The sequence below is a fragment of the Pinus tabuliformis genome, chromosome 4_1, assembly GCF_031772625.1.
Source record: "Pinus tabuliformis cultivar Carrire ecotype Pingquan chromosome 4_1, CPIR1, whole genome shotgun sequence".
Taxonomy (NCBI): domain Eukaryota; kingdom Viridiplantae; phylum Streptophyta; class Pinopsida; order Pinales; family Pinaceae; genus Pinus; species Pinus tabuliformis.
In genome coordinates, this window is record NC_142303.1 from 436,142,963 (window position 1) to 436,169,341 (window position 26,379).

Below are 26,379 nucleotides of genomic sequence, written 5' to 3' on the forward strand. Positions count from 1 at the left end.
TTTATCTCTTAACTTTTATAGTTATACTAAAATTATCTAAAGAAAGAAAATGAGGCTAAACAATCACAAGGATATCCCTCTTCATGTCACACTTGAAATTATGTCAAAGTCGCCAACAACTAAATCAAGTACTACATGCCTATGTCCATCTTTTAAGCTTCTTTATAATAATATATTAACACATATTGATAAACTATTATACCAATTTTTCTATTTCTTTTATTTGAGATTTAATTAATGAAAACTTATTCAAAACCAAGCATTCTTTCTAATGGGATAATAAATATGACTTTAATTCCAAAAACAAGTTTTCTACTAACCAATAAACTTCTAGAAAAATAGTAAATTACAACATGAAGGATTGTAAATAGAACAATGAAATGATTGAAGATATCTGGGCATATAAAGCCATGAATGAGAATAACCCCCCATCACATTGTTAAATATTTCAGTTATATATGTTCAAAATACATAAGCATAACCCCACACAAGAAACACAATTTGCATTGTCCTTTCAGAGAAGTCAATTGTCCAAATTTAAAATCAACTTCCAAAACTTTCATATAAAATAGAAAAAGAAGCTAATAATCTTGTTGTAATCTATCCCTATCAGGGTAAGGGTTAGCCAATATTCTCTTCACTATTTCGAATGTCCAAATATATATTAAAGGAGTTTACTTATGATGATAAACTCAAAAGCATGAAATCTAGACGTATCAAGAGATACTTATATATGTAAACAATCAAACTTAGATAGATTTTCTTAAGCTCTTTCTATGATAAATACAAACAGTAGAGAATGTTACTAAAATTCTCTGCCTCATAATGCACACACAACATTAAAAATGTAGGTCGCAATATATCCTCTATACAACAGTGAATATTCCCAACTATCTCTTCAATCTATTGGTAGTTTCATCGAATATCCAAACATGTTATCTTCCCAATTCTTCTTGAGATAGCCAATTCTAACTCTTCCCACAAAGCTAAAAATTGGGCTTGGTTATTAGTATCACTCCCCAAGCCCCATCCATATTGAATCTCCATTTCTTCATCGAGGCAATAAATAACCCCTCACGCTCCAACCTCCCCTAGATTACCTTCCAATGCTCCATCAAAGAATGGAGAATATCATGCTTTATTGATCCTACAATTTTGGAATTCTTTCAAATTCATCTCAAATATTTTTTATTAAAGAGTTTTTTCCAATATATTATAATTCTTTCATAAACCATCAAATATATAGATGGATGAGGAGATTTAACAATTTCACCCACATTGGAGTTGTTAGAATAATGTTATTAGTTGGTTTGAAATCCTAGAGCCATGGTTTAACAAAGAGGCCACTTTTTTCTAATACTTTTTTGTGATCTTTAAGGATTGTTGTGATTTTTTAGGTTGGAAAAAAATTAATAAAATATGCTTTAAATCTTAAGCTTTTGGATGTTTCATGGTCTAAGTGAAATTAATTCACTTGAGAAAATTTGTTACTAATAAAATTAACAAATAAATGAAGAACATCAATAATTATTAATAAAATTATTAATATATAACATCATATCATAATATCTTGTTATTATCCCTTTATTATATCTTTTATCTCTTTAAAATGAAATTTCTTTTTTGAAAGAGCTTAAAATTTGAAGGGGGAATTGATTTTAAACAAACTCTTTAGAGTGACAATATAAAATGTTCTCATGTTATCCCTTACAAAAACCTTTAGGATAAAAAAATATTTCTACCTAATGATAGCTATTGTGCAATTATACACAAGTTTTCTCATGTTATCCCTAACAAAAACCTTTAGGATAAAAAAATATTTCTACTTGATGATAAATATTGTGAAATTATACACAAGAACAATGATTAAAAATGACCAATTGTGTATCAACATGACCAATTAGTTAGCATATGGGGGTGTGAACGTTTTCTTTAGGGCTGTCAAATTGTTAAAATTAACTAAATATTTATAAATTCAATCCCTGTTTATCAATTTGACGTGGAATATAAAATTTTTACATGGAACATAAAAATAGTTGTAGGTGAAAGGGTGCTTAGTTCAAGTGGTAGGGGTGGTTGTTTTTCATCCCATCTAACCAGGTTCAAGTTCTTGGAGACATGACCTCTCTTAGTAATGCTAGAAGAATAAGCATCCCATTGGAATATGGGATCCCGACTCTAGTTCCAGTGGTCTCCAAACAACATTAAAACTTGGGCTTGGTTATTAGCATCACTCTCCAAGCCCCATCCATATTGGATCTCTATTTCTTCATTGGGGAAATAAATAACCCCTCACACTGAGTCCAACCTCCCCCGGATTACCTTCCAATGCTCCATCAAAGAATGGAGAATATCATCCTTTAGTGATCCTCCAATTTTGGAATTCTTTGAAATTAATCTCAAATATTTTTTATTAAAGAATTTTATCCAATATATTCTAATTCTTTCCTAAACCCATGAAATATATGATGAATGAGGATATTTAACAATTTCACCCACATTGGAGTTGTTAAAATAATGTTGTTAGTTGGTTTGAAATCCTAGTGCCAAGGTTTAACAAAGAGGCCACTTTTTTTCTAATACTTTTTTGTGATCTTTAAGGATTGATGTTATTTTTGAGGTTGGAAAAAAATTAATAAAATATGCTTTAAATCTTAAGTTTTTGGATGTTTCATGATCTAAGTGAAGTTAATTCACTTGAGAAAATGTGTTACTAATAAATTGACAAATAAATGAAGAACATCAATTATTAATAATAAAATTATTAATATATTACATCACATCATAATATCTTTTTATTACCCCTTTATTATATATTTTTATCTTTTTAAAATGAAAGTTCTTTCTTGAAAGAGAAAAAATTGGAAGGGGACATTGATTTTGAACAACCTCTTTAAGGGAGTGACGATCTAAAATTTTATCATGTTATCCCTTACAAATAATTATAGGATAAAAAAAATTCTCCCTCATGATACCTATTGTGCAATTATACACAAGTTTTCTCATGTTATCCCTTACAAAAAAAACTTTAGGATAAAAAGATATTTCTACCCGATGATAACTATTGTGCAATTACACACGAGAATAATGATGAAAAACGACCAATTAATTAGCATATAGGGACGATGAAAAACAACCAATTAATTAGCATATAGGGACGATGAAAAACAACCAATTAATTAGCATATAGAGACGTGCATTTTTTCTTTAGAATTGTCAATTGTTAAAAGTAACTAAATATTTATAAATTCCATTCATATTTATCAATTTGAAGTTGAACATAAATTTTTAACGTGGAACATAAAAATAGTTGTAGGTCAAAAAGTGCTTAGTTCAAGAGGTAGGGATGGTGGCTTTTCATCCCATCCACCCAGGTTCAAGTCCCTGGTGACATGGCTTATTTTAGTAATGCTAGAAGAATACGTATCCCATTAGAGTTTGGAATCCCGACTCTAGTTCCAGTGGTCCCCGAATGTTTTAGTCCTAGGTTGAATATGAGTTTCTAATATATACAACGTTTGAACTGTTACATATATTTGAAGAAGTTGCTAGTTCCCTAACAAAAAGTTTCCAAAAAATAATTGTAATAGTAATTACCATGAAGAAGAAGTTGCTAGTTCCCTAACAAAAAGTTTCCAAAAAATAATTGTAATAGTAATTACCATGAAGAAGTTGCTAGTTCCCTAACAAAAAGTTTCCAAAAAATAATTGTAATAGTAATTACCATGGTGTATTAAAGCCAGCAAAAAAGTAAAACATGAAAACATTATTGCAGCTATTATCTGTTACTTTATTTAACTTTTCTATTTAATGATAAATATACTTCAAGCTTCGAATTTTGTACAATAAAGAGTATCCAAGTGCTTCCCTTATTCGTTATGATACCTTATTATATCTATGAGTCTTCGTACCCACAACAAGGGGTCTTAGACACTTGTATGTTGGAAATATCTCAATTTATTAAACACATAGGTCATTATTATTTATGGAACTTGCATTAAGAATAAAATAGTGTTTTACATTCACGATAGGGTTCCACTCATTATTAGTAAAATATGTATTAAAATGAATAACACCTCAATCATCATTATTAATTCCCTTTGCATTCTCTTAAATTGCTAGGATAAATATTATTAATTTCCACCATGGATGTCGTGTTAATTATAGTGTTTCCATAATTGTGCCTACATTATTAAATTAATTTTGTCTCTTAACTTTTATAGTTATAGTAATATTATCTAAAGCAAGCAAACGAGGCTAAACAATCACATAGAGCTTCCTCTTCATGTCACATTTGAAATTATGTCAAAGGATCCAACAACTAAAGAAAATATTCCATGCCTATGTCCATCTTTTAAGCTTATTCATAATAACATATTAACACATTAATAAACTATTATACCAATTTTTCTATTTCTTTTATTTGAGATTTAATTGAAGAAAACTTATTCAAAACCAAGAATTATTTCTAATTGGATAATAAATATGACTTTAATTCCAAAAAAAAGTTTTCTACTCACTAATAAACTTCTAAAAAAATTCTAAAAAAGTTAGCTTTATTATTTTTTATAATAAAAATCTATTTTATAATAAAATTGTAACACCCCCTAGTAACATAAATTACAGTTAGGCATTTGTTTTTACATAAATTACAGTTAGGCATTTGTTTTTGTTTTATTAATTACATGAGACCATAAGTAAGTAGGCTCGGGAAGCCTAGTGGACTTTGTGAATTATTTGATTTTACATAAATGATGTGAATAAAAATTATGGAAGTTCAAGAGCGTTGACATGTAATGAATTCCAAATGTTATATCGTTATGACAATTGCGACTCTCTCCCTGAAATAAAAGAGAAATTTCTTAGGAGAGGGGTTCTGCTTTCTTATAGTTCTAGGGGAAGAAAGAGTGGCTTGGGATATTTGCAGGATGCTACCTAGAGGTAATCTTGAGCTGGACTTGGGCCTGTGGAAAACCTTGAACAGACAGAGAATCAAATGGTATTAGACTGGATGGCGGTCCTAATGTCTATTACTGGATTTTGATAAGACTATGAATACTGCTCTATGGAAGTTCAGGGGGTAGAATTGGATATAATTTCCCTTCTCATGGTCGAGAGGATCAATTCAACCCTGTTGAAATCTTGGAAGCTTGTGATCAGAAAAGTGATTACACTTGTATATAATTTTTCATCAAAAGTGGTTGGTCTAGTTAAGATTGCTCATTTGGTTACATTGTCAGAAATGAATATGTGAAAAGAACTTTGTAAATGTACAATAGTGGTGTTATGTAAATTCTTCTCGTTTATGTTAATAGGACAAAAGTTACAAAAATATTGCAAGCATGCACAACGCTTTCGTTATTATTTACTGAATAGAATAAAAGTTTATGGAGATTGTTACACGTGTTCATAGTGTTTTTATGCCTACCTTTAATGAATATATCATGTTTAACTGTGAATGCATAGTATTCCTGAGATTAAGCCGAAAACAAAAAATGGGAGTGGGGGCCAGAGAGGGTAAGCAGAGCAGTCTTCTTTTTATATTTACCGAACAAGAAGCTTGGAACCTTAATAGGAAGGACGAGGTCTGAGAATTATTATTAGGAATTTTCCCTAAAAAGAAAAGGGAATATATCCAATTAAGGGTTGTTAGGGTCCTCGAGAGGGTTGAGACCCCGCTACAGTAGTGGAACCAACAGCCTAGTCCAGTCCCCCTCCAGCACCAGGAAATAAGTTTATTAACCATACCTGACAATAAAATCAGGTGGAAAGTACCTATAAAATTGTATATATAACTAGTAAAAAGAAAACCTAGTAGAGAGCATTTAAAAGAGAGGTATTCAATTTGGTAATGAAACCTAGAAGCTCGAATTAAACATAGAATTAAAAAATGTTCTACGAAAAAACTTGATTGCCTCCTTGGATTCATTAATTAAGTCTCTAATTATTGGAAATAAGATTTACAAATTCCTTGAAAAAAACTGCAATTCATAATTTCGGCGTTTATGTAGCAAACAGATAAATTATACAAGCTCGAGTATCAATCTTGCTGATCGAAACCCTCATCCATAGGTTGGGCCAAAAGGTTTATATATATATATATATATATATATATATATATATATATATATATAACATGACTTATTCACATATAATAAATTTAATCCACCACAATGATAGTCCAAGGATTGTAAAGAGACCAAAAGTAAAATTGGAACCCTCACGGGTCTGCACAATTCACTAACACATTAGAACTAACCTAAAAGGAAGAACAACAAAAATCAGGTGAAGAATTTGTAGGATATAGTCCATGGAACTCTACTGGGAAAGAGTAACTGCAAGGAATTCGTAGGATAGGCACCAAATGAAAAACCATTAAACGGTTGGAGGCATACCTAATGAACATTGTTGGGTTCTAGGGGAACCTTAGAAAATTATCTCGTGGAACCGGAGGACCTAGTCAGTAAAAAGGTTCCACCTGCCAAAAAATTTAGAGCATTAGAATAAACTCTCAAAAAGTATTTAGAGTAACCAAACCATCATGGGTTTCCTTGCAATGGAGGTGGGTTATACCAATAGAAAGGATAAGATGACTCCTATGGAAAACATACCTATAGTTCAAGAATTTGTAAATGTATTCGCAGAATAAATTCCAGGGTTACCACCTAAAAGGAGCATTGACTTTACGAGAGAACTTGTGCCTGGAGCAACCCCAGTGTCAAAAGCTCCATACCGAATGAGAATCCCTGTGTTAACTGAACTTAAGATGCAATTACAAGAGCTACTTGATAAGGGATACATTCGCTCGAGTGTATCTCCCTGAGGAGCACCAATGTTTTTTGTGAAGAAAAAAGATGGCACCTTGCGATTATGTATAGATTATAGATAGTTGAATAAATTAACTATAAAAAATAAGTACCATTTGCCAAGAATCGACGATTTTTTTGATCGAGTTAAAGGCGCCTCAGTCTTCTTTAAGATTGACCTACAATCTGGATGTCATCAAACCAAAAGTAAGGATAAAGATATTTGTAAAACAACGTTTAGAGCACATTATGGTCATTATGAGTTTATTGTGTTACCGTTTGAGCTTACAAACGCTGCTACAACGTTCATGAGTTTAATGAATGGAAATTTTCACCCCTATTTAGACAAGTTTGTTCTGATTTTTATCGATGATATTCTGATCTATTCGAAGAACACGGAGGAGCATAAGGAACATTTGTGAATAGTGCTGCAATCGTTAAGAGAAAACTATCTATATGTTAAATTTAGTAAATGTGACTTTTTAAAGGAATAGATACAATATATGGGACATGTGATATCTTCTGAAGGTATTACTATTTACCTAGAGAAAATCAGAACTATCCTGGATTGGCCTGTTCCTAGGAACGTTGTGGACATTCAGTCTTTCATGGGATTAGCTGGATATTATCGTCGCTTCATTGAGGGGTTTTCCAAAATTTCTTATCCCATAACATCTCTACAAAATAAAGGAAGAATTTTCAAGTGGACAAATGAATGCCAATGCAGTTTCGAACAATTGAAACACTTTGGTGTTAAAGGTTGTTGATCTAGATAAGGAATTTGTAGTATGCACAAATGCATGCCGAGAAGAAGTGGGAGGAGTCTTAATGCAGGAGGGCAAGGTAATAGCTTATGAGTCTCATAAGCTAAAGGACCATGAGCTGCGGTATTCAACATATGATTTAGAGCTTACTGCAGTAGTACATGATTTAAGAGTATGGCATCATTATTTATTGGGGAAGAAATTTCTACTAATGACAAATCATAGTAATTTAACCAGTTTCTCCAAGCAGCCTAATTTGAATGTGCAATAAGCCAGGTGAACTATATTTTTGAGTGATTTTGATTTTGATATAAAACACCTTAAAGGGAAGGATAACAAAGTAGTGGATGCCTTAAGCAGGAAGGTGCAAATGAAATTCGATACCACCGTATTGAATTTGATGTATCTAAACAACTTAAAGAAGTTGCTCTTAAAGACCCAAAATATGAACTTTTATGGCAGAAAACCATATAAATGCAGAACTATGGTAAGAAAATTGAATATAGTAGAAATAATAAAAATCAGTTTATCTACAGAGGAAGGATTTATGTTCCTAATCAATTGGTTATTAAACAGATGTTGTTGGATGAGTATCACTGTAGTCCCTATGTTTCTCATTGAGGATACCAAAAACTATTTTTTGCCATAAAGAGGGAGTATATATGGCCTGGAATGAGGAAAGACAGCGTTGAGTATCTAATTAAATGTTTGGAATGCCAGCGGGTGAAAGTTGAACACCAGCATCCCGCAGGCTTGCTCAATCCTCTCCCTATTCCTGAATTGAAATGGGAGATGATCACACTAGATTTTATAATCAGTCTACCCAAAATCAAGAAACAACATGAATCTATCATGGTGGTGGTAGAAAAATTAAGCAAAACAACCCACTTTATTCCTATTAAATCTACTTATAAGACGGTGGAAATTGCAGGCATCTCTATGAGAGAAATATTCTGACTGCACAGCATGCCGAAGGTGTTAATTTTAGACAGGGATGTGAAGTTCATGTCTGCATTTTGGAAGGCTCCTTTTACAAGGCTGGGTACATAAATCCAGTTCAGAACCACGTACCACCCTCAGACAGGACGAGTGAACTAAGTGTTGGAAGACATGTTGTGAATGTATGTAATGCAACAACCAACCAAGTGAGAAGAATTTTCCTATAATAACAATTACCATGAATCATTAAAATGAGTCCTTATGAGGTGCTACATGGAAGGAAATGTAAAACACCTTCTAATTGGAGTAGTCCAGAAGACAAGATGATGTTAGGACCTAACATGCTCAAAGATATGGAGCAAGAAGTTAAAAGAGTTCGAAAAAATTTGAAAGTTGCCCAAGATAGGCATAAAATGTATGCAAATGGGACAAGAACTCATAAAGAGCTTCAAGTGGGGAACCATGTTTATGTATAAATTAAACCCAAGAAAACTATCTTACAGTGGAGTGGTTGTGCTAAATTAGCACCTTGCTACTATGGCCCTTTCCAAATTTTGGAAAGAATAGAATCGGTAGCCTATCAATGTGCTCTCCCAAGCTATGTAAAGGTTCATAATGTCTTCCATGTTTCCTTTCTAAAAAAATATGTATATGACCCCAAACACGTTGTAAACTTGAAAGACATATATGTATCTGATGAATTAAATTTTAAAATATGTATCAAATAAATTGAGTATGTATGTACTAATGTCAGCTAATGGTGGGCTGACAGATGGAGAAGTTTCGGTAGAACCACTGTGTATCCTTGATCAAAGAGAAGAAACACTGCGGAAGCGAGTTGTCACCCAAGTTAAGGTGCAATGGAAGCACTTTAGTCCATAGGAGGCCACTTGAGAAGATGAAAATATTATGTGGTAAGCCTACCCCGAATTGTTTCGTGGGCTAGAGTGAACATCGAAGACGGTGTTATGCCAAGAGGGGGAGATGTAACACCCCCTAGTAACATAAATCACTGATAGTCATCATTTTTTTTTATTAATTACGCGATTCCATGAGTAAGTAGTCTCGGGAAGCCTCATCATTTTTTCTTATTAATTACGTGATTCCATGAGTAAGTAGTCTTGGGAAGCCTAGTGGTCTTTGTGAATTAGTTAATTTTAGATAAATTTATGTGAATAAAAATTATGGAATTTCAAGAGGGTTGGCCTATAACGACTTCCAACTAGTAGACAATTATGCTAGTAGCCACTCTCCTTGGGGGACAAAAAAGAAATAGTGGTCTGGTATATTAGTAGGACATTGCCTAGAGGTAATCTTGAGCTAAACTTGGGCCAGTGGAAAACCTTGAACAAGTAGAGAATCGGATGGTATTAAACTGGATGATGATCATTATGTCTATTACTAGATTTTGATAACACTGTGCATACTGCTCTGCAGTGGAAGTTCGGGGGTAGAAGTGGACGTAATTTCCCTTCCCTTCTCATGGTCGGGAGGATCAGTTCAACCCTGTTGAAATCTTGGAAGCTTGGAAGCTTGGAAGCTTGTGATCAGATAAGTGATTACTAGTAAATTGTTTACTTGTTTGTAATTTGTCATCAAAAGTAGTTGGTTTAGTTAATCTTGTTCATTTGGTTACATCATCATAAATGAATATGTGAAAAGAACTCTGTAAATCTACAGTAGAAGTGTTATGTAAATTATTCTCCTTTATGTTAATAGGAGAAAAGTTACAGAAATATTGCAAGCATGCACAAGGATTTTGTTATTCTTTAGTGAAAAAAATAAAAGTTTATGGAGATTGTTACATGTGTTCATATTGTTTTGATGCCGACCTTTAATGAATAGATCAAGTTTAACTGTGACTGCACAGTATTCCTAAGGTTAAGCTGAAACCAGACAATGGGAGTGGGGGCTAGAGAGGGTAAGGAGAGAAGCCTTCTTTTTATATTTACCCTAGAAGAAGGTTGGATGCTTAATAGGAAGGACCGGGCAAGGGAATTATTATTAGGAATTTTCTTTAAAAGGAAAAGGGAATATATTCATTTAAGGGTTGCTAGGGTCCTGGAGAGGGTTGAGGCACCACTACAGTAGTGGAACCTATAGTCTAGTCCAGTCCCGCTCTAACACCACGAAGTAAATTTATTAACCAAACATGATAGTAAAGTTGGGTGGAAAGTACTTGTAACATTGTATATATAACCAATAATAAAAAAACCTAGTACAGAGCATCTAAAAGACAAATATTTAATTTGGTAATGAAACCCAAAAGCTACAATTAAACATGGAATTAACCAAAAGTTCTATGCAAAAACTTGACTTCCTCATTCTTGGATTCATTAATTACTGGCAATGAGATTTACAAATTCCTTAAAAAAAATTGCAGTTCATCATTTCAGGATTTCATAGCAAATAGATAAATTATACATGCTCGAGTATAATCTTGCTAACCGAAAGGGTGGGCCACAAATATATATATATAAAAATATATATAAAATAGATAAATTATACATGCTCGAGTATAATCTTGCTAACTGAAAGGGTGGGCCACAATATATATCTATATATATATATATATATATATATATATAAGGGTGGGCCACAATATATATATATATATATATATAACCAAAAAACGAGACTTATTCACATATAATAAATTTAATCCACCATAGTAACAACGTAAGGACTGTAGAGAGACCGAAAATAAAATTGGAACCTTCATGGGTCTATGCAAGAGAGACCAAAAATAAAATTGGAACCTTCAATGGGTCTGTGAAATTCTCTAATAAATTAGAAGTAACCCTAAAACCAAGAACAATAAAAACCCAAGTGAAGAATATACAAGATATACTCCCTTGAACTTTGTTGGGAAAGAGTTACTGCAAGGAATCCGCTGTGGGAACCCGCAAGAGATAAAAATTAGCGCTTGGTCTCTGAAACCGTAGGATAGGCACCAGATGAAAAACGATTAAGTGGTTGGAGGTATACCTTATGAACGTTGCTAGGTTCCAGGAGAAGTTTAAAAACTTAGCTCGTGGAACTAGAGGACCTAGTGAGTAAAAGGGTTCCACCTGCCAAAACATTTACAACATCAGAATAAACTCTGGAAAAGTATTTAGAGTAACCAAACCATCATGGTTTTCCTTGCAATGGACCCGTTATCTTGGAAACCACCATTCGACGAGTAAGAACGTCCTCGTGCTGAGAAAATTCCCCAGTGAATTCGACCGAAGTGCCATAAGTTGCAAGCCTGTTGAAAATCTAGCGATGTAACCCTGCATGGTAAAGAATTGCATGAATTTAGCCAGGAGTTCAGTGGATCTAAGTAAACTCCTTCAGTAAATACTGTATGAACCTGAAGATTGTACCATGAATACTTGTGCGCAAGCTCGGTGAAATGTTGTGAACATTTAGTTGAATTTCGCCTAGAGTCGTAGAGTCGTCCTCCCTAAGTTGTGTTTGGAATTTTCTTGTAAATTCCAAAACAAAATCACTGAACAGAGAGTAATACTCTATTTTTACCACATGATCTTTAACACAGCGGAACAAAATTTTTTTTTCCAGAACACAGAGTTATACCCACACACATAAAAACTTGTATTCATTAAAAGATTGCTGTTATAGAAGATTCTTCCTCTAACAGAGGGATTTCACCAACAGAACTGCTTCAGAAAATAAAACCAACACTGTTGTGCATTTCAAAACAAAACCTTCTCTACACTGCTATGCATTACAAAGAAAAATTACATTTACACTGTTGTGTATTATTCACATACGCGCTGCTGCATACTACCCTTTTCTCACAATGGAAAACTAACCAAAAAAACATGACTATTTGTTTTACTTGTGCGGTAAAAACAAAATACAACTCCCGTGAATAATAAAAATTAAATTAAATTAAAAGTTTTTACCTACATCTACCAACCGCATTTACAATTTTGATTTCCGGTCATCTGATTCAATCTGAAGAAGATGGATTTCCATGCTGCGAACTACTCGAGGCTGTCCTACTTGTCCTTAGCCATGCTGCTCTTTAACTGCGGTAGCTGAGAATTCACTGCGCAGGTAGCTGAATCGCAACCTGCTTCTTCGCGCGTCCAAAAAATCGGGAAACTTGAACAAATGGATCGGTTTGACTAAGGTGCGATCTGCGATAGCAATCAGATCGCATCGCAGAATCGCAATAGACATAAGAACACAAGGCGGAGGGTTTAACATATGGGAGCGATACGCGATTTGTGATAGCGATCCCATCGTGATATCGCAATCGGCGAAAGGGAAAAGGGCGTAATGGTGGAATCAGGGCACGGGCGCGATTATGCGATAGCGATATGATCGCATCGCAACATCGCTTCGGAAAACACATCAAGGGAACAAAACAAAAAACAGCAAGGATGCGATTTGCGATTGGGTCGCATCGCAAGAAAAAAGAGACTGTTTTGCAGACGCTGTTTGATATTGGATTCCAGCAAGCGCTGCAGTTGAAATTATCATTTCAACACTCCCCTTTAATTTCAACTGCTGGGTTATCTGTCACACCCAGACATTTCCTCAAAACTTCAAAGCTTTTTTGTCCCAGTGGTTTGGTTAGAATGTCTGCAACCTTCCCTTGAGTTCTGCAATGTTGGAAGGCAATTTCTCCATTGTTTACCAATTCCCTGATGTAGTGAAACTTTGTGTCAATGTGTTTCATTCTCTTATGAAACACATAATTCTTGGATAATGCAATAGCAGAGCTATTGTCACAAAAGATCACATTTCCTTTTACTTTCTCTTAGCATAAGCTCCTTAACATCCTTCTCATCCAAACTGATTGACATGTTGCTGTTGTAGCTGCCACATATTCTGCCTCTGCTGTAGACAACGCTACAATAGGCTGTGTTTTAGAATCCCGTGAGATGGCTCCTGAACCCATGTGAAAAACATAACCGGATGTGCTTTTCCGATCATCTACACTTCCAGCCCAATCACTATCAATGTATCCAACTAAATCTGAACATTCTGAGACAGTATATAGAATGCCAAACCTTTTAATACCTTTAACATACCTCAAAATCCTTTTTGCTGCCTGCCAATGTGCTTCTTTTGGCCTCTCCATGAATCTGGAAATTAAACTAACAACAAACATTATATCTGGCCTAGTTGCAGTCAAATACATAAGGCTGCCAACTATGCTCTTGTATAAGCTAGGATCAAAATCCTTGTTGCTGTCCTCTTTGCTGAGTTTTAATCCCATCACTGTGGGAGTGATTGCTGCCTTGCTCTCATGCATATTAAATATTTTCACCACTTCATTAACATATTTTTCTTGTGAAATAAAAATCCCATTTTCATTTTGATCTACTTCTATTCCTAAGAAGTATCTCAGCAAACCCATGTTAGTCATTTCAAATTCCTCTTTCATGACTGCTTTGAAATTTTCAATGAGATATTCGTCATTACCTGTGAAAATAACATCATCAACATATAACACACCAATTAGCATTTTACCATCCTTTTCTTTGATGTAGAGGGTGGGTTCTCCCTCACACTTCTCAAATCCATTTTCCAGTAGATAGGAATCTATCCTACTGTACCATGCTCTTGGTGCTTGCTTCAGCCCATAAAGAACTTTCTTCAATCTGCACACTTTGTGCTCTTGGCCTTTATTTTCATAGCCTGGAGGTTATTCAATGTAAACCTCTTCCTTTCACACTCCATTTAGGAATGTTGACTTCACATCCATTTGGTAGACTTTCCACTTGTTTTGTGCTGCTATGGATAGCACCGCTCTCACGATTTCCATTCTAGAAACCAGTGCGAAAGTTTCCTCATAGTCTCTCCCATACTGCTGCTTATATCCTTTGACAACCAATCTTGCCTTGTGTCTTTCTATTTTGCCTTCAGCATTACTCTTGGTCTTGTAGACCCATTTAACTCCAATGACTTCTTTTCCTTTTGGTAGTTCAACCAAATCCCATGTCTTGTTTCTCTCTATGGCATTGAGCTCCTCATCCATGGCTTCTATCCATTTCTTATCCTTAATTGCCTCTTTGAAATGAATAGGGTCATCAACATGACAATATAAAGCAAACAAATAATTCATACCTTCATCATAAATGTCACTTAAATTTCTGAATTTCTTACCTCTTTCATTTGGTGTACAAGTGCTTGAAGACGCACTTGAATTTTCTCCTTGTGGTGTGCTTGGAGAAGCACTTTCATTTCTCCTCAAGGGTGTCCCTTGCTGCCCTTGTGTTGGCGCTGCTGTTTGGGGATGTATTTCAGCCATCTCCTCATCATCTTCATCATGAGACAAACAGTTTTTAACATTCACTGTTTTCTCTATGCTTCCATCCCAAGCTTCCTCCTCAACGAACTGAACATCTCTGCTCACAAAAAACTTATTGGTAGATGGGATATACAACCTGTAAGCTTTGGATTCCTCACTGTATCCAATGAAAATGCATTTCTCCCCTTTGTTGTCCAACTTCTTCCTTAGCTGATCTGGAATGTGTGCATAAGCCACACAACCAAAAACTTTCATGTGGGTGACTCCTTGCTTTCTCCCACTGCATGCTTCTTCCGGCACTCTGTTCATGACTGCTTTTGTAGGACACTTATTCAAAATATATACTGCACAGTGTACAGCTTCAACCCAATAATCATTTGGCAAATTCTTTGCCTTTAGCATACTCCTTGCCATATCCATGATTGCCCTATTCTTCCTTTCAGCAACTCCATTTTACTGTGGGGTGTACCTAGCTGTAAATTGCTTATGGATTCCATTTTCTCTACAAAACCATAGAAAGTCTTTGGAGATATACTCACCTCCTCTATCAGTTCTCAGAACTTTGATATGCAACCCGCTTTAGTTTTCCACAAGTGCCTTGAAATTCCGAAATTTTTCAAACACTTCACTTTTGTTCTTCAGGAAATAAACCCAAGTCTTTCTTGTAAAATCATCAATGAATGTTAGAAAATATTGGCTGCCTACTAGTGATGGAGTTTGCATCGGTCCACATAAGTCTGAGTGGACAATCTCTAAGGGTGCCTTTGCCCTTATGCTTTTCCCTGATGGAAAAATTTCTCTGTGTTGTTTCCCCAAGATACAACCTTCACAAAGGCTGTCCGGTTTCTCTATCAATGGTAATCCTCTTACCATTCCTTTTCTTCTCAACAAGTTAAGACCTGCAAAGTTGAGATGTCCAAATCTCAAGTGCCACAAGAAATTTTCATCCTTTGGTTCGCTTTGGAAAGCCTCTTGTGTAACTGCTGCAACTACTTCTTTATTTTTTAAATCTGCCTTTATCCTGAGAGGGAACATCCTATTCCTTGTCATTTTCACTTCAGCAATACATCGTTTGCTGGGTGCTCTATCCATGATGGTGCATACATCATTCACAAAGAAGACACTGTAACCCTTTTGAACAAGTTGTCCAATACTTAAGAGGTTACATCTCATTCCAGGAACATAATAGACATCTGCTATGGTTTTCTTTTCACCTTTCTTTGTAAATATTTTTACTTCTCCTTTTCCCATAACAGAAATTTTACTATCAGTCCCAAGTGTGACTTGTGATTTCACATTTTGATCTAAAGCAGAAAACAGGGCTATGTCTCCTGTCATATGGTTGTTGGAACTAGAGTCTAGAAACCATATATCATCACTCTTTGTTTCAGCCATATTACAAGCTAACAACACATTATCTTGGCTGATATTTTCTCTAGTGATATTTGCACTAGATCTATTACTCATATCATGCTGCTTCTTCCTACATTCATTTGCATAATGCCCATATTTTTTACAATAATAACATTGGACATTGGATTTTTCATACCTTTGTCCTTGAGCATGATGTTGTCCACTTTTTTGGCTACTGCCTTGGCCTTGGTTCTGATTTCGATTGTTGCCTCTTCCTTGAGCATTTGCTAGACTGGTCCTTCCACCTATGTTTTGGCTTCTGCCTCTTCCTCTCTTGTTTCCTCTACCTTGACCTCTTCCTTTTCCAAAAGACATCTGGGTCTTGAAGGCTTGCTCTAGAGATGAGTTTTCATTTCTACTCAACCTCTGCTCATGTGTTATCAGTGATGCATGAATTTCATCCACTGAAAAGTTTGTGAGATCCTTTGTCTCTTCTATGGTGGTGACAATCACATCGAACTTTGAGGGTAGGACCCTCAATAGTTTCTCCACAATCCTCCTTTCCTCAAGAGTTTCTCCGTGAGACCTTATTTGTGTGACCAGACCAATTACATGTGTGAACAAAAAGTCAATATTATCTGACTCCTTCATGCACAGGTTCTCAAAATCTCTCCTCAGCAACTGTAGTTTTGTTGTCTTCACTTTCTCCATGCCTTGATAGGCTGTCTTGAGAGTTTTCCATGCTTCTTTGGATGTCTTGGCTACTGCTATCCTTGGAAACACACTCTCATGCACTGCTTGATATAAAAATATGAGGGCTTTTGAGTCCTTCTTCTTATAGCTCTTCAACAGATCTTTCTCTGCCTGTGTCAAGTTATTAAACTCTTCTTCATCTGCTGGTTCTTCAAATCCATCTTCAACTAATTCCCATAAATCTTGTGAGGCAAACAAGGCTCTCATGGTTATTGCCCAATAGTCATAGTTTTTCCCATTAAACTGTGGGAGCTGAGTGTTAAACATACCCATGCTAGTGCTGGTGCTCGAGCCATCCATTCCTTGCACTCTAAACTATGCTTCAAATATTTGACTATGTATTTAAAAATAACTGAGAAATACCTTAGATTCTTTTGCCTGAGTCTTCACTCTGCTGGAGAAGTTGCTGCAGTAAGAATCCTTCCTTCAGCTTCTTTGACACCTTCAAAGAGCCTGGACAAGCTTTGATACCACTGTTTGGAATTTTCTGGTAAATTCCAAAACAAAATCACTGAACAGAGAGTAATACTCTGTTTTTACCACAGGATCTTTAACACAGCGGAACAAAAAAATGTTTCCAGAACACAGAGTTTTACCCACACACATAAAAACTTGTATTCATTAAAAGATTGTTGTTATAGAAGATTCTTCCTCTAATAGAGGGATTTCACCAACAGAACTGCTTCAGAAAATAAAACCAACACTGTTGTGCATTTCAAAACAAAACCTTCTCTGCACTGTTGTGCATTACAAAGAAAAATTACATTTACACTGATGTGTATTATTCACATACGCACTGCTGCATACTACCCTTTTCTCACAATGGACAACTAACCAAAAAAAACATGACTATTTGTTTTACTTGTGCGATAAAAACAAAATACAACTCCCGTGAATAATAAAAAAAAAAAAAAATTAAAGTTTTTACCTACATCTACCAACCGCATTTACAATTTTGATTTCCGGTCATCTGATTCAATCTGAACAAGATGGAGTCCCATGCTGCGAACTGCTCGAGGCTGTCCTATTCGTCCTTATCCATGCTGCTCTTTAACTGCGGTAGCTGAGAATTCACTACGCTGGTAGCTAAATCGCAACCTGCTTCTTCGCGCGTCCAAAAAAAATCGGGCAACCTGAACAAATGGATCGGTTTGACTAAGGTGCGATCTGCGATAGTGATCAGATCGCATCGCGGAATCACAATCGGCATAAGAACACAGGGCAGAGGGTTTAACATATGGGAGCAATACGCGATTTGCGATAGTGATCGCATCGCGATATCGCAATCGGCGAAAAGGAAAAGGGCGTAATGGCAGAATCGAGGTGCGAGCGTGATTATGCGATAGAGATATGATCGCATCGCAACATCGCTTCAGAAAACGTGTCAAAGGAACAAAACAAAAAACAGCAGGGATGCGATTTTCGATTGGGTCGCATCGCAAGAAAAAACATATTGTTTTGTAGACGTTGTTTGATATTGGATTCCAGCAAGCGCTGCAGTTGAAATTATCATTTCAACAAGTTGCAGGTGTGGAATGGCAGTGAAAGGAGACAGTCAGGGTAGGGGTTAGTTCTAACCCTTTCCGGGTAAACATCTACTGTCGAATTAGGGATCGAGCCATCAATGGCTAAGAATAATCCACTTGTGCTAATGGAGACTGGTAGTTGCCGGTTGGAAGCCCTTTTGGAATGGTTTGCCATGTATAAGCCCATATTGATAACGATCGGTTAAGGACGGAGTACCGACAACTGAGGTCATTGTAGAACTTCTTAATATATCATATCCAAATTCAATTTAAATAAAATTTTATAAAAAATATAAATTTTCATTTTAATAATTTTATGTTTAATAGCATTTTAATTCAAAATTTTAATGTTGTCTATTATATTTGTATGGAACCTTCTACATGGTTTTGTGTCCATTTATGAGTCGAATTACAAATTGTATTGCAAAATACTTTACAATGTTGTGTGGCCATGCCTAAGGCACTGTGAATGTTGTGTGGCCATCCCTCATACACTCTCAGATAAGAATGACAACCACAACAAAAATAAGGAGATATGCAAAGGAATTTCTCTTAGATTTTTTTTTTTAACCACAAACACTAATGGAAAACATTTGGAAGAGAATGTATCTCACAATATTAACTAATTGAAATCTCAAACCAAGATTATAACTATGTGGAATGATTAATAAAAAAAGAAAGAGGCTGCAAAATTAATTTAACAAGTGTGGAGAAAATGGTTTCGTAGCATTTAGGAAATTTCAAATATAGATATTTGTATTTAAAAAATAAAACAAAAAATTAAAATAATTTTTTTCTCAAAACTTTTACACCAAATGCCTTTTGAATTACCCTCATCAAGAAAGAGAGTGCAGTTTTGTTATTTTTATCTCTCGATATGAACACAGGGAAGGCAAACGGTTAAATTGAGTTTCTCACGAGTTGAAATTCTATTTTTTTGTTACCTATTATTAACTATTAATAACTATTAATTAACAGTTGATTTTTATTCAATCTTCTAACATTAAATCTAAATCTAAAGATGCAAAGTGGTGCAAGGTGAAAATTAATAACATCACTTTAAAAATCAATGTTGATCAAAATTTATATAGTAAGACAAAGTAATTGAAATTTAATTGTGTGTGTGTGTCAACTAATATGTATATGGGACATATGTTGTGTGTAAAGTTACTTTAAAAAAAATTAATAACATCATTTTAAAAATTAATATCGATCAAACTTTATATAGTAAGACAAAGTAACTGAAATTTAAAAAATAAAAAATAAAAAAAGATTTTTTATTATAAGGGATATATGTGCTAAAAATTACTTTTTAGTGTGCTAAAATGTGTAACCTAACCTAATTTAAACATTTTAAGTGACTCAAAACAAAATAAAAATAACCATATAAAAATTAAATAATAATAAAAAATGACCCAAAGTATTGACCCATGGTTTTAAGAATCAATGGTATTGGCCCATGGTTTTCATATGGAATATAACCTATTTAAAGGGGAAATTAAACTAGTCTATATCCATCTTAGTTTGATGTTATATTTAGATACATAATTGGTGGTAGAAAATATCGTTGAAACCATCATGTAGGCTCTAGAGGTAAAAAAAAATTTATGGATATGTTGAGTTGGGCATTTGTCTCTATATGATTGAAGATGGGGAAATGTTAGGAAATATTACATTTTATCTAATATTTTTGCCTACATCCACTTTTTACTATATTATATTGGGTAAAATATAATATTACATTTCATTCAATATAAGTACAATTTAATAATATTACATTTTAATTAGTATTTCCCTCCATTTGGCCACTTTTTATTAGGTAAGGGTGGTAATAAATATTGGGTAACATTTAATATTGTAATATTATATTTTATCTAAAATTTCATCTCATTTTTTATTATTTTTTTTTTTTTTTTAATTTGAAATTTATTAATAAATTTAACTCCTATATAAATATTTAATCTCAATATATTAAAGATAAAAAAAACATAAAATTAATAATAATTATTATATTTATAATCATAATAATTATAAATAATATTTAAATCCCTATTAATATTATTATTATTAAAAATTTATTATATTATTATTATTATTAGAATTTTATTGAAGCTAATTTTTTTTCTTTGTATTTATATATTTTTCTCTCACACTGTTTCCTCAAAAATCTGACGTCTTGATAATAGATCCACTTATGACATTGAAACATAACTTTTCCTACAAAATGACTGGTAAATCCAAACTAGTAGATCCACTTATGACATAGAAACATAACTTTTCCTACAAAATGACCGGTAAATCCAAACTAGAGAACTAGAAAACCTATGCAGTACTTGACAAAACATAAGGTAAACAGACTTTTCAAAGGACTAGAAAACATAAAAAAGAGATAAATTTGATTAAAAATGTTACTTTGTACCATCTCAGTACGTTTATGAATAATTCACAGGGCTCCACATCGACGAGCGAATTGAGATTAAAATGGACTACCGATTGTCAAAGTAGGACAGCGTTTGAACAGGTATGACAGCGAGATTGTACGCGGTGTAGAAGGGTAAAGTGGGACAAGCGAGAGGTCCCCAGAAAACCAGAAAAACATGGAAGGAGCAAACCCTGTGGTATCCCAGCCTCCCAAAACTGCCAATGAATGAAACTGTGGTTGATACAACATGCGCAAACGTAAAGCGGGTTTGAATGGCCCACCGGTGACTTTCTCGGGTTTTAAATGTCCAAAGCTGGCCTTTCTTTGAATTACTCGTTTACAGACCGTCCGTCTCAGTCACGCAGTTGTCCTCTCACATCTTTACTGACTATACGTACGTGCTTTTAGAATTTGGCTATTAATATAGGAGTGGTCTAACGAGGCAATTCAGGAATAGCTTGAGGGTTAAAAGTGGCTGGAATCCGGGTAAAAAAATTTGAAAAAATCTTGTAGATGCAATGTTTGAATCGTGTGTTTGATGGTGGAAATGGATTCAGCACCATCTGAAACCTCTAAAACACCTAAAATTTTGAAGTTTAACAACTATAACTTGGATTTACAAAAATCCTTGCCGGATTTTCTTTAAATATGACCAGAATTTCCATAACTTTCCGGGGAACTCCGCCTCGTTAGACTACGTGATTAATATATATGGAGTTATAATTTTATTAATGCATGGGGCAGTGCATGTTATTCATTTTATTTACACAAGTACAAAATATAACTAATAACATATATTATTAATATATTAATAAAACTATAACTCCAAGAATATTTATTATCACAAAAATTTCACTCAATTTAGAATTCAATTTTTAGGAGGGGCTTTCTCGTCAGAGTTATCGAAGCTTGCTAATTCAAAATCTCCTTCCTTCTGTCGTGATACATGAACCTCTGTGCCGTGCAGGGGCTTCCTCCTCAGAGTTCTCGAAGCCTGCTGATTCAAAATCTCCTTTCTTATGTCGTGATACACAAACCCATACACCTCTATGTTGTCACATATTAATGCTCTTCAACGGCCTCCTTGCCTCAACGAGCGGACGTCCCTAGACACTCGGCGAACCTCTCCTCTCACAGAATATGAATATTTTTACTCAGAAACAACTCAATACTCATAAAGTAAAAGTATTACTTAGAGTTATGACACACATGGGTATATCAAATGCAGAAATGTTTCTTTCTATTGATTTCAAAAGATGGTTACAACTTTGAAAATCTTCATTTTTTTCAATCCAGAGATTGATTGTGGGGGCATTTACCAATTATATCATCTATTAAGCAGAAATTTTTGCAGATGAGATTTGGAGGCTTCCTGGCCCGACACAGACTCTGTCTTTGAAGAAGATATACAAATTTAAAGTTTAAAGACTCTACCTAAGTTCAGCCACTTCAGCTTCTCACCAGGGTTTTTAGGCCTTGATGCGTAGGGTTCGAAACTCGACTCTGAAGAGATCTTGCTCCGTGATGCAAGCAGATCGAACAGAGTGTTCACAGATGCAGAGCAGGGAGATAGCTCTCAGACTCAAAACACACAAAGCTAGAAATTTCTCTAAGACTCAAACTCAACTCTCCAAACTCGGATGCCCAAATGAGCCTTACTCCTCTCCTTGATGAGAAGCGGACAACTTTCCGACAACCCATGTTTTGTACAATGATTCCGAGATGTGGATCAAATCATACCAAAAGTCGGAGAAGTGCTCCAAGTCTCTGAATAGTATAGGACAGCTATACAAAGTGAAGATTTAAGGGAATCCCACAAAACTATAATTTATTTATACAAATATGGGAGATTTTTGTCGAGAATCTCAATAAAAAACCCGATCTATGTCGTAGTCAAGAGACAAGACTTTATTGTACACTGTGGATGCTTTATATCGGGAGCCCATGTGAACCCATGAATATTTAATCATGTCCCTAGTGCGTTTGTACCAGGGAATCTTCCAAGTGTTGGATGATCATATGCTCCACAGGTGTCCCAAGCCTTTGAGTAAATTCTTCTAACAATCATTGGTTTGCCCAAGACAATCTGATGCTTGATCTTGGTTAACACAATCCACTGGAAGTGTCCACTCATAAAGGTCTTCAATATCCAGTCATCTGAGTATGAATTTAGGCCTGCTATGGTTTTACAAGGATAATGGAAACAATCATGAGAATTTTGAGCACATGTCATGCAATCTCTTTGAGTATAATTTTCAAAATATCTGGGATCCATAGCAGTCTTGTTGACTCCGAACCACATCCACCAAGTTTTCAGCCATTCTGGTTGCCATAAAAGTTGATTTACAAATGTTGGCCCAAATTTTAAAATGGTGTAGTGGATTTCTGTTTTCTCATCTCGGCATAAAAGCTCCCACCATAGATTAATGTAGCCTTTGAAATTGTAGATGGTGTCTGGAAATAATATTTCTGGATCTTTTTATGGCCACATGTATTTTGAGAAATGGTTTGGGTCTCATGTCCTGTTTATAGTGTAATTTTTATGATAGACCTTTGTCCTATCACTTCCTTCGGTCCAAATTACACTTATATCTTTGAAGCTTTCATATAAAGCTTCTTCTACAAGATTAGCTACTAATATTGATCTTTTGTAGATCATGTCATGAATCCACTCGCTGGATTTTGGATAGATCTTCCTTTCAGGCACTAGATGTTGTAAGTCTGTGTGGGGCTGCAAGTTGGCATCCATGACCTTGGTGTTTCTGAGTTGCCATGTTGGCTTCCATTGTTATGTGTATACTGGCCAAGGAGTGTCATCTGAAATATTTCGGAGTTCTTCTTGCTGAGTGTTTGGATTCCATTTGGTTACTATAACCATCAAATGGTCATTCTGTTCCAGATATTCTCTACTTAGGAAGTCAGGCAAGAAATTTTGTTCTCCTTTGATATGCTCAACTTCAAAATCAAAGTTAGCAAATAGTGTCTGCCATCTGGAAAACTTGGCTTCTCCTGTATTTTTTATTTGTTTAGTTAGAACCTTTTTCAACGTTGAAGCATCAGTTCTAAGCAAAAATTGTTTATGTACAAGGTGTATATCAAACTTGTCTATATAGTTCCAGGTAGCTTTTACCTCTTTTTTGATAGTGGAGTAGTTTTGCTCTTCTGGCTTCCATGTACCTGAGAAAAATTGTACAATTTGATTAGTCCCTTCTTTGAATTGCTTTATTATTCCTCCCCATCCAAGGTTGCTAGCATCACTCTCAACAATTTTGGGGAGATCTTCATCTTCCAGATCGAGGATTGGCAATGTATGGACTTTTCTTTTGATTTTCTCGACAACTTTACTGTGATCATCTGTCCATGGTGAAGGCTCTTTTTTCAATCTTTGGATAAGAATATTGCGGTCCGCTGCACACCCTTTATAAAAATAAATAACATAATTCAAGCAACCGAGGAACCTCTGTAGTTGTGTTTTGTCTGTGATTACATCTGGGAACTTATTAGCAAATTATAGAGCATGATTCTGCAAAGTTATCTGGCCATCTTCTAACGTATATCCCAAAAATTTGATTTTGTTCTGGAACAATTCCATCTTCTTTCTACTTAAAACTAAACCACTTCTTTTTACAACTTAAGCAAAAGTTTGGATATGTCTGAAATGTTCATCTATGGTGTTGGAGAAAATTAACACGTCGTTTATATACACAATTAGCCATTCAAAGTAGGGCTTAAAAATTTGATCCATTAGCTTCTGGAACTTAGATGGAGCATGATTTGAATCTATCTTCTTCTTTGATAGCAACTTGCCAAAAACCAGATTTCATGTCGAATTTTGAGAATACTTTGGTTCCTGCAATTTTTGCAATTAAGCTTCCTTTATGTGGAATAGGATAGGTATCATCTGCTAAAACATATTTTAGAGGTTTATAATTTATAACAAGTTTGGGCACTCCCCTGATCTGTTCTGAATGCTTATTTACATAAAATCCATAGCAATTCCACGGACTGTTGGATTCTCTAATGAGTCCTTTTTGCAGAAGACCGGAGATTTCTTTTTGGCAAAGATTTCTATAGTCTCTGTTCATGGGAATTGCCCTACTCTTACAAGGTTTTCCTTCATATTTATCTTTGAAAGGAAATTCTACTGTGTGTTTCTTTCTGTGCCAGAAAGCCTTTGGGTTTTTTGAACAACACTCAGTTTCCAAGTGCTTTCTTAGTTCTGCAATTTTTTGTATGATTCTGGGAAGTTGGAGTTGTTCTTTGATTCTGATTGAAGATTTAAAGTCTTTCAATTCTTCAATATTTTTCTCTGACAGTTCTACTTCCTGCATTGTTTGTACCATTGTGGAAATTCTGGGAGTAGAAATATATGGTAAGGTCAGTGTTTCTAGAAATCCTTTATGATTTGGTACTGAAATGAAAAATCTTGCTTTGCCATCAGGCAATCTGGCTGACCCATGGGGTTCAACTGCTACTAGAAACACATTTCCCAATATGCAGTCTATGGGAATTTCTCCTACTGCAAATTTTAACTTCATACAATATTTTTCGAAACAGATGGTGGCAATAGGAACTTCATACCTGAAAGTCTGAGTTCCAATTCTAGTTACTTGTCGAGGAGCCACCTTCCAGTATTTAGCTGGGACAATATTTTTGTTAATAACATTGATATCTGCGCTTGAATCAATCAACGTTCTCAAAGTGAACTTTTCTCCTTGGATATCAATGGTCAACAACACATGATGCTGTTGATATTGGATTGTCATTATTTTCATTTCTCCAAATCCCATTCCAGAATAGGATTTATCTTCATAGATCTCTACATTATCATTCTTAATAGGCTCCTTCTTGTTTTCTATCTGAGAGATCTGTGTTTTCAGGCTAGCAACTTCTTTTTTGAGATGGTATATTTCCGTGCTGACTTCTCCCAAGGTTAAGGACCTTGGCTTGGTATGCTCCTTGTTTCTTTAAAAAGATCTGGTGTTCTTTTCATAGGAAGCATCTACAAATAAGGCTTTAGCCTGATTATTCTTTGAACTACTACTGCCTTGTTCTTTGTGCATTGTTTGTAGAAAATCTTCTAGCAGCTTTTCTTTCATTTCTCCTTCTACCAACATTTTGATGTTGGACAGAACCTTTGACTCATCGTCTTCAATGGTGTGTGCCATACATATTTTTTATTTTTCCTTATTTGACCTGAGTTCGGTCTCTTCTTTTGAACTAAGGATTGATTCTGACTCTGAATTATTGCAATTGCAATATTTAGATTTTGTACATTCACATTATTGTATATTTACATGCTCAATGCTGGAATCAGAATTATAGGAAGTAGTGCTTGTTGTTTTTGAAGTGCTGCAACAGTCATTTTTCATTAAATGCACTTCTTCTTTGAAGGTGATTCTAGGATGTCTTCTTGTCTCTCTCTAGGATCTTCGTGAGGCAGATTCTTGTGATTTCTTTCCTCTATTCATCTTAGATTCTTTACCTTTAGGACACTTATTTGTTGTATGTCCCTTTTGGCCACATAACCAACATAATATTCCAT

At 34.8% G+C, this 26,379-nt stretch overlaps 1 long non-coding RNA gene across 1 annotated transcript; it reads right to left on the bottom strand.

The window, feature by feature from the left end:
- Positions 1-11,547: 11,547 nt before the first annotated feature.
- LOC149176178 (uncharacterized) lies at positions 11,548-11,965 on the bottom strand. The gene is made up of 2 exons (XR_016258620.1): positions 11,878-11,965; positions 11,548-11,784 (listed from the first exon to the last, which is right to left on the bottom strand). It is a non-coding gene; the product is annotated as an uncharacterized LOC149176178 (long non-coding RNA).
- Positions 11,966-26,379: the final 14,414 nt, after the last annotated feature.